The 8,453-nt window shown below is 42.8% G+C and overlaps 1 pseudogene; it reads right to left on the bottom strand.

Moving 5' to 3' along the window:
• Positions 1-1,859: 1,859 nt before the first annotated feature.
• On the bottom strand, positions 1,860-6,662 carry LOC141212374 (uncharacterized; annotated as a pseudogene).
• Between the last annotated feature and the right edge of the window lie 1,791 nt (positions 6,663-8,453).

Raw genomic sequence — 8,453 nt, forward strand, 5'->3', positions numbered from 1 at the left:
CTTACCCCGCCCAGCCGTGACCCCGTCACTTGATCGCAGGTCAAAGATGCGTGAGCATGACAACCCTGGGTCTGCAGCAGACTCCAGTGGTTGTCAAGAGCTGATCGCTATGAGCGCCACCTAGTGGTTGGTGCTCATAGCACAGGAGCATTTCTGCTGCATAGAGGTGATCTGCTGATCCCCTGTATGTAGCAGAGGTGATCAGACAAGTGCTGCTTCTAGTCTCCTATGGAGACTATAGAAGCATGCAAAAAGTGAAAAAAAAAATGTTTTTAAAAATATTAAAAAATTTAAAAAATATAAAAAGTTTAAATCACCCCCCTTTCGCCCCATTCAAAATAAAATAATAATAAAGAAACACATACACATATTTGGTATCGCCACGTTCAGAATCGCCCGATCTATCAATATAAAAAAAAGAATTAATCCGATCGGTAAGCGGCATAACGAGAAAAAAATTCTAAACACCAGAATTACGCTGTTTGGTCGCCACAGCATTGCAATAAAATGCAATAACGGGCGATCAAAACATCGGATCTACCCCAAAATGGTATCAATAAAAACTTCAGCTCGGCGCGCAAAAAATAAGCCCTCACCCGGCCCTAGATCCCGAAAAATGGAGACGCTACGGGTCTTGGAAAATGGCGCCATTTTTTTTTTTTTTAGCAAACTTTGGAATTTTTTTTCACTACTTAAATAAAAGAGAACCTCTACATGTTTGGTGTCTACAAACTCGTAATGACCTGGAGAATAATAACGGTGGGTCAGTTTTAGGATTCAGTGAACGTGGTAAAAATTTTTTTTTAAAACAATCTGTGGTATTGCACTTTTTATGCAATTTGACCGCACTTGGAATTTTTTTCCCGTTTTCCCGGACACGATATGGTAAAACCAGTAATGTCGTTCAAAAGTACAACTCGTCCCGCAAAAAAATACGCCCTCACATGGCCATATTGACCAAAAAATAAAAACGCTATGGATCTGGGAACAAAGGGAGCAAACAACGAAAATGCAAAAACGGAAAATCCCAGGGTTGCGAAGGGGTTAAAATCAACCAAATCTGACTGTATGCTGCTAACAAGCAAATGGAGCAGTAAAAATGGTGTATTATATTGCTTTCACCAAAATTATCAGGATTAAGAGCAATAAGAATATTAGCCCTGATATCTAGGACTATGGATATGAGTAACAGCAGCAGAAAGAATATGCAAAGGATCCTATTGTGTTGTATACACTCTCCACAAACTCTGCCTGCCTAACTCCTGCTATCACCAGGATTAATATTCAGTAGCATTAGTCCTTAGAAGGACTGTTAATGTAGATTTGTAATGCTGTGGAATACCTCACTAAAACAACCGCCAATTCTCTCCCTCGCTCAGCAGCACCTCTCCCTACAATGTCTGATTCCGGAGTGACTGTGTCGAGCATGGCGGCGCCAGATCTTATATAGACCCAATGACGCTATGCGGCCAGCCAATCACTGTAATGCCACAACCAACAAGGCTGAGGCATTACCGTGACTGGCAGGCAATCTCTGCATGTTAAGGCATCTAAATGTCTGAACAGCACCAAACATGCAGGGCGAGGACTCAGGCTCCCGCCCGAGCATTCAGAATATGCTCACCGAGTACCAAGCATCTCGTGCACTGAGATGCTCGGGCGAGTACCAAATCACTAATCAACCTTACTTTCATGTTTTGATTCTAAAAAAATTTCTATGGAATTCAGTGTTGGCAAAATTTTAGAAATTGTTCTTGTGTTCAGTGAGATATTAAATAAAATTTATCAAAAGGGGTGTACTCATTTATGCTGAGCAATGTTTATTAAAATTGATGAAACACAGAGAACATAATTACAGTTTCTTTCCTGTTTCACTACTCATGTTTTACAAGATATGATTTATGTGTAAAAAATTTCCCACATTCTGAACATGAATACGGCTTCTCTCCTGTGTGACTTCTCTCGTGGCTCAAAAGACTTGATTTTTTTTGTAAAGCATTTCTCAAAGTCAACATGAATACGGCTTCTCTCCTGTGTGAATTCTCTGATGTACAAGAAGTTTTGATTCATCTCTAAAGCTTTTTCCACATCGTAAACAAGAAAACGGTTTCTCCCTGGTGTGAATTTTTTGATGTCTAACAAGATCTGATTTACTTCTAGAACATTTCCCACATTCTAAACACAAATATGGCTTCTCTCCTGTGTGAATTCTCTGGTGTATAATAAGACTCCATTTGACTGTAAAGCATTTCCCACATTCTGAACATGAATACGGCTTTTCTTCTGTGTGAATTCTTTGATGTTTAACAAGCACTGCATTATCTATAAAACATTTCTCACATTCTGAACATGAATATGGCTTCTCTCCTGTGTGAATTCTCTGATGTATAATAAGACTCGCTTTACCTCTGAAGGACTTCTCACATTCCGAACATGAATATGGCTTCTCTCCTGTGTGACTTCTCTGATGTTTAACAAGATCTGATTTATATGTAAAGGACTTTCCACATTGTAAACATGAAAAAGTATTTTCTCCTGTGTGACTTCTTTGATGTTTACCCAGCACTGAATTATCTATAAAACATCTCCCACATTCTGAACATGAATAGGGCTTCTCTCCTGTGTGAATTCTCTGATGTCTAATAAGATTCCCTTTATCTTTAAAGCATTTTCCACATTCTGAACATGAATATGTCTTCTCTCCTGTGTGAATTCTCTGATGTGCAATAAGATTCCTTTTATCTGTAAAGCATTTTCCACATTCTGAACATGAATACGGCTTCTCTCCTGTGTGAATTCGCTGATGTTTTATAAGACTCCCTTTATCTGTGAAGGACTTCCCACATTCTGAACATGAATATGGCTTCTCACCTGTGTGAATTCTCTGATGTTTTATAAGACTCCCTTTATCTGTGAAGGACTTCCCACATTCTGAACATGAAAACGGCTTTTCTCCTGTGTGAATTCTCTCATGTATAACATATTTTGATTTACTTGTAAAGCATTTCCCACATTCTGAACATGAGTATGGCTTTTCTCCTTTATGTTTTCTTTGTGTCTGAGCTGAGCTTTTAGTAAATTGCTTGTCACACTGAAGTCTTGTATCCACTGTGTCACCTGGAATAGTGGTAATAATGTGAGATTGCTCAGGAGATGATTCCTCATGATCAGGAGGATTATAAGAAAGTGAAGTGCTGTGAAGTCCAGGAGGTGCAGGAAGGGTGATGAGGTTTCCTCCATTAGAGTGCTTCCTGATATCTTCTTTTTTACAATTTAGTGATAAACCGTTATTCTCACAAAGATTTCCTATAAGGATGAAACATAGATTTGTGTTAAAGAAAAAAATCATATCCAAAGAGATTTCTGAATGTATTTTATGGATCTCACAATGAAGACCCTCGTCAGTGAAAGTACTGGTAATAAGGAAGACAACTACATGCCATAACATTAACACAATGACGGGTAAAGTGAATAACACTTATAAACTGGTGACATTGGCACAAGTCAGGGGTGGCAGAGACCAGACAGCAAATAGACAGTTCTTAAAGGGAACCTGTCATCAGGAATTAACCCCTTAATGTAGCACCAGTGGCATTTAACTCTCGTAGCAAGCTTCCTATCATGCCCTTAGTGTAGAAAAGTGTCCACTCAATGGAGTTTTAATATTTCAGTACCAAATGAAAATGAGATTGACTAGTCACAAAGGCGGCCCTACATCCAGGAGCAGTCGAGCTCCGGCCACCGTAATCATGTCCACAGCATGCATAAGAGCATAATAGGAAACCTCAGAAGACTGAAATAGTGCTGAAGGTACATTAACCCCTAAAGGACCAAGATACTTTGCTCGTTATGTGGGTTAATGACACGGCCTCATTTTACAATTCTGACCAGCATCACTTTATGTGGTAATTCAACGCATCCCACTGATTCTGAGACTGTTTTTTTCGTGACAGATTGTCACGAAGGGACACAGGGAACATACCGGGAGACAAATAGATACAGTTTGGAAAAGACGGTCAGATATGCAGCGTGGGGCAGCATATAGCGAGCGCTACTTGACTCTTGGAGAACAAATTTTTTTAGAATAGTTTGCGGACTCCATATAAGGAGCCCCTAAGTGCAGAAGAGCAGAATCCCCCCTCAAGTGATCCAGTTTTGGAAATTACACCTATCTGGGAATTTATCTACAGGTATAGTGATTGATTTGACTCCATCAATGTTTTTCAGAAACGAGCAGCAGTGGATGTTGCAAAGTGAAAATGCAAATATTCCATTATAGTGTATGTGAAGACCCGGGGTCTTCCATGGGCGAAATGATACTCAGACAACACAGGGTGAGGGTAAAACAGCGTGGCAATACTTTACTGACCCACAAAGAGGACAATAAACACACAGAACAATCCCAGCAAATACCTAAGATGGTGCAACATTACACAGTCTCACCATTCCACTCCGCCCGCCTGGGATAGAACAGCTGCGACTTTGGAAACTTCCAGGACCAACTACCTCAACCAGTGGCTTCTCGCTTATGGCGGGTCCCCACAGAGAGAAGGTAGCGGTAAGCTTAGGAAGCTAGTAGTCCATCAAGGTACAAGGCCAGTTGACCTGAGGGTCCCACCCTGGCTTTTCCAAGAGTTTCTATGGGGCCAGATGACCAGTGGGTCCCAATCTGGCTTCTTTGAATGTCTCCATGGGTTCCAGGCGACCAGTGGGTCCCTCCCGGCAACTCCAAACAACATATCCATGGGGCCAAGTGACTTCATCATCCCAACCTGGTCTCCCCAAATGTATCCTTGTTCTCTGATTGTCAATGGAGCAGAGATCCGTATCTTTCCATTTAGGGATGATACCCTTATGCCGGAGTCATGTAGAATCCAAATCTGTGTCTCTTTGAATGGAATTGACATGCTACCCATCTACTGTCCTGAAGGATGTCTCTCATTCTCCTTTCTGATTCTCTGCTTCAAGACTAACTACTACAGAAGCACATGTCCCTTAAAAATAGCTACAGTTGTCTGTGCAAGTACACATTCACAGGTAAGGTGTTAGGGAGGGCATTGTTTGAGCTAATCAATTTACATAATTGGTATCACAGGGGGGTCTTGTAAATAAACATCTAGTTGCCTTTTAGTGCAACATGTCTTTAGCATAGTAAACATCCTTGTTTCCAAACAAATAGAAGTTAATATTCAGGGTTATACAAATACTGGTCTGTTCTTATTGACCAGGCACATAAATACACAAACATTTACAAGTCAACACCAAGATAATAGTGTATTCATTTATATATTTTACTCACTTATATCGCGCCATTGATTCCACAGCGCTTTACAGACATTATGGGCACTGTCCCCATTGGGGCTCATAATATAAATTCCCTATCAGGATGTCTTTGAAATGTGGGAGGAAACCAGAGAACCTGGAGTAAACCCAAGCAAACACGGGGAGAACATACAAACTATTTGCAGATGTTGTCCTTGGTGGGATTTGACCCCAGGGCCCCAGAGCTGCAAGGCTGCAGTGCTAACCACTGAGCCACTGTGACTTAACAAATCTAATCATCTGGCTAATTGAAATTTTAAGATGTATCGTCACAGCGCCCATACGATGTAGTGCCCAGTACACAGTAGCGCCCGGTATATTGCAGTGCCTAGTACATTATGCTCAGCTTGTGCTTCTGGAGACACGCACCCTGTAAATTAAGTGGGCTCTCCTTGCTACAATAATGCCAAACATGTGGACGCTAACTTGTGGTTTAAGCATACTGTGGGGCACAGGAGGAGAGGATATTTAAATGAGCAGATTTTGCTGGATTTCATTAGGTGGGAGCCACGTCACATAATGTGGACACCCTATGCTTTTGTTAATATGATGAACCAGAGTGGGGACTTGTTTTTCGTGGGTTGAGTAGAAGCTTTTATTGGTGGCATTCTGGGGTACAGAACATTTTAGATCACATTTATCCTGCGCTCTACGCTGAGCACTTACATCAGGGTTTCCATCTAAATCTACAAAATACGTGATTCAGATGACACCCCCAAGGGATCCATTCACTATAATGTGGCAGCAGAGTTACACCGGACTCCGTCAGACCTCTGTTCAGCTGTGTCCTTCTTTTCAGAGATGCACAAAACTGTGCTAACGGCTCTTTTACGCACGCTGAAAAAGGCGGAGAATGCCAAATCCAGGTCAGACGGGGTCCACAATGCCTTCATCTGCCTCATTACAGGGAATCTTCTGCCAAAGGTTCTGTCTGGATCACAAGCTCAGTCATTTATATGGCAGCACGGGACTTGTGTAATAAAAATATGGAAGTAATATTAGAAGTCATATAATTAGGAAAATTAAGAATTTGATTCCTAAATCATCAAAAACAGGTGTGGAGGCGGCCCCGTTAGTCATCTGTGCACAGCCGGACTCTACAGGAGCAGCCGCGTCATCACCGGACTCTTCTGCTGTGATGTGGACAGAGGATAAAGCTTCACTGCAACAGGGACTCACACACCGGTCATCATCATCATCACACGCCGGTCATTATTACACACCTGTGGAAACATCTACAGGAATCTCCTCCTTCCCGTCACTCACACACGGCTGATCCCCCCTCGTCATCGCTTCTTCTTCTGTCTCGTCCTTCACTTTATTCTTAGTCGGATCTTCCTCCTGATATATCAGATGTAACAATCAGCACAATACAAGAAACCACCAAAATCTGTGACATCAATGACCTCGATCAGAAATGTCCCCCCATATACAGATCCGGTACAGGGCTCAGCATCGTCTACCTGATGATCCTCCGGGATGTTGTGATTCTCCTCTGGACAGTCCTGGGGATACAGAGGATGGGGACATCTCTCTGGTGGATTTCTCCTCCTGGATCCACCTGTGGAGACACAGAGACTGAATACATGACCTGCCGTGTATCTGTCTATATATGAGACTCGTCTCTCAGAACCGGTAATTCTATGTTTATGTATCAGGGAATAAATTACATTGCTGTGGTCCTCACCACCGGTACCAAGGACACAGCACATTGTGGGCCTCAAGTATGAAGTGATAATGAGCGAGACCAAAGCCTAATGCTCTATGCTCTGCACTCGGAGGATGAAGACCATGAGGAGAGGGACAGAGAAGACCCTCGTCAGTCAGATGGAGGAGCCGTACTAAGAAACACAACTTCTCCAAGTTTCTTCTCCACCAGGGATGGAACCACAGAGGAGCTGGAGAAAGCTCCACATTTCCATCCATCGGTTTCTTCTCTCCTAATTCACTGTATGGAGATTGGGGGAAGGACGGTGACCATTTACCAGGGATTGTATTTTGAGAGCCAAAAAAACCCACGAGTTAATGTGTTTTTATTATTCTTTAAATAGACCTAAATCTCCACATCCACCTCGATATAAACACTAAAATAGGCAACAAGTGCTGAAAAGTTCTGTGTTTGTCTCTGAAGGAGGAAAAAAGGGCACATGTACGGCTGACGGATGAAGTCACAGAACCCGGAAGGACGGTGTTGTGAGGAGCACCCGGTACGCAGCGGTTAGCGTCTATCAATGTGTAGAAAGGACAACTAGAGAGCCGGCACCGGGGTCATGGGTGCTTACTGATGCACACGGGGAGCCAAGGACAGATTGTCTGGTCCGATGCCACAGAATCTTTTTAACCCAAAAAATATATTCAAAAAACAAACCCAGAAGTTTGGAATCGCTGTACCTGTTCTGACCTGGAAAATCGCCACAAGGTCGTTCTTACCGCCCAATAAATGCAGAGAAACAAAAAACAAAATATAAATGTGGAATTGCATTTTTTTTTTTCACTAACTGTCTCACCGCAGCTGGATTTTTTTTTCCCGTTTTCAGCACATTATATGGTAAAATGCACAATGTGTCCTGCGAAAAAAACACAAAACCTCAAACATCTGTGGATAGAAAATAGAAATGTTCTGGCTTATGGAAGGAGAGGAAAAAAAAAATGAAAAAAATGGAAATTTTCCCCAACAGGATGGGGTTGAAACATTGCTATTGACTCCTATGATTGCAGCCTCCTGTAGGTGGCGCTAGAGACCCCGTTCTCTGCATATCTTATTTCCCATGGGGAATTGCATGGTCTATAACTCTCCGTACTCAGAATCGCCGCTCTCCTCCAGGAGACACATTCCCCTTATAGAGAGGAGCGCGCGGTGATCCGACCTTCTCCTCCAGGAGACACATTCCCCCTATAGAGAGGAGTGCGCGGTGATCCGACCTTCTCCTCCAGAAGAAACATTCTCCCCTATAGAGAGGAGTGCGCGGTGATCCGACCTTCTCCTCCAGGAGACACATTTCCCCCTATAGAGAGGAGCGCGCGGTGATCCGACCTTCTCCTCCAGGAGACACATTCCCCCTATAGAGAGGAGCGCGCGGTGATCCGACCTTCTCCTCCAGGAGACACATTCCCCCTATAGAGAGGAGTGC

Source organism: Phyllobates terribilis, unplaced genomic scaffold (assembly GCF_046119375.1).
Source record: "Phyllobates terribilis strain yellow unplaced genomic scaffold, ASM4611937v1 Scaffold_171__1_contigs__length_4068163, whole genome shotgun sequence".
In the NCBI taxonomy this organism is placed as follows: domain Eukaryota; kingdom Metazoa; phylum Chordata; class Amphibia; order Anura; family Dendrobatidae; genus Phyllobates; species Phyllobates terribilis.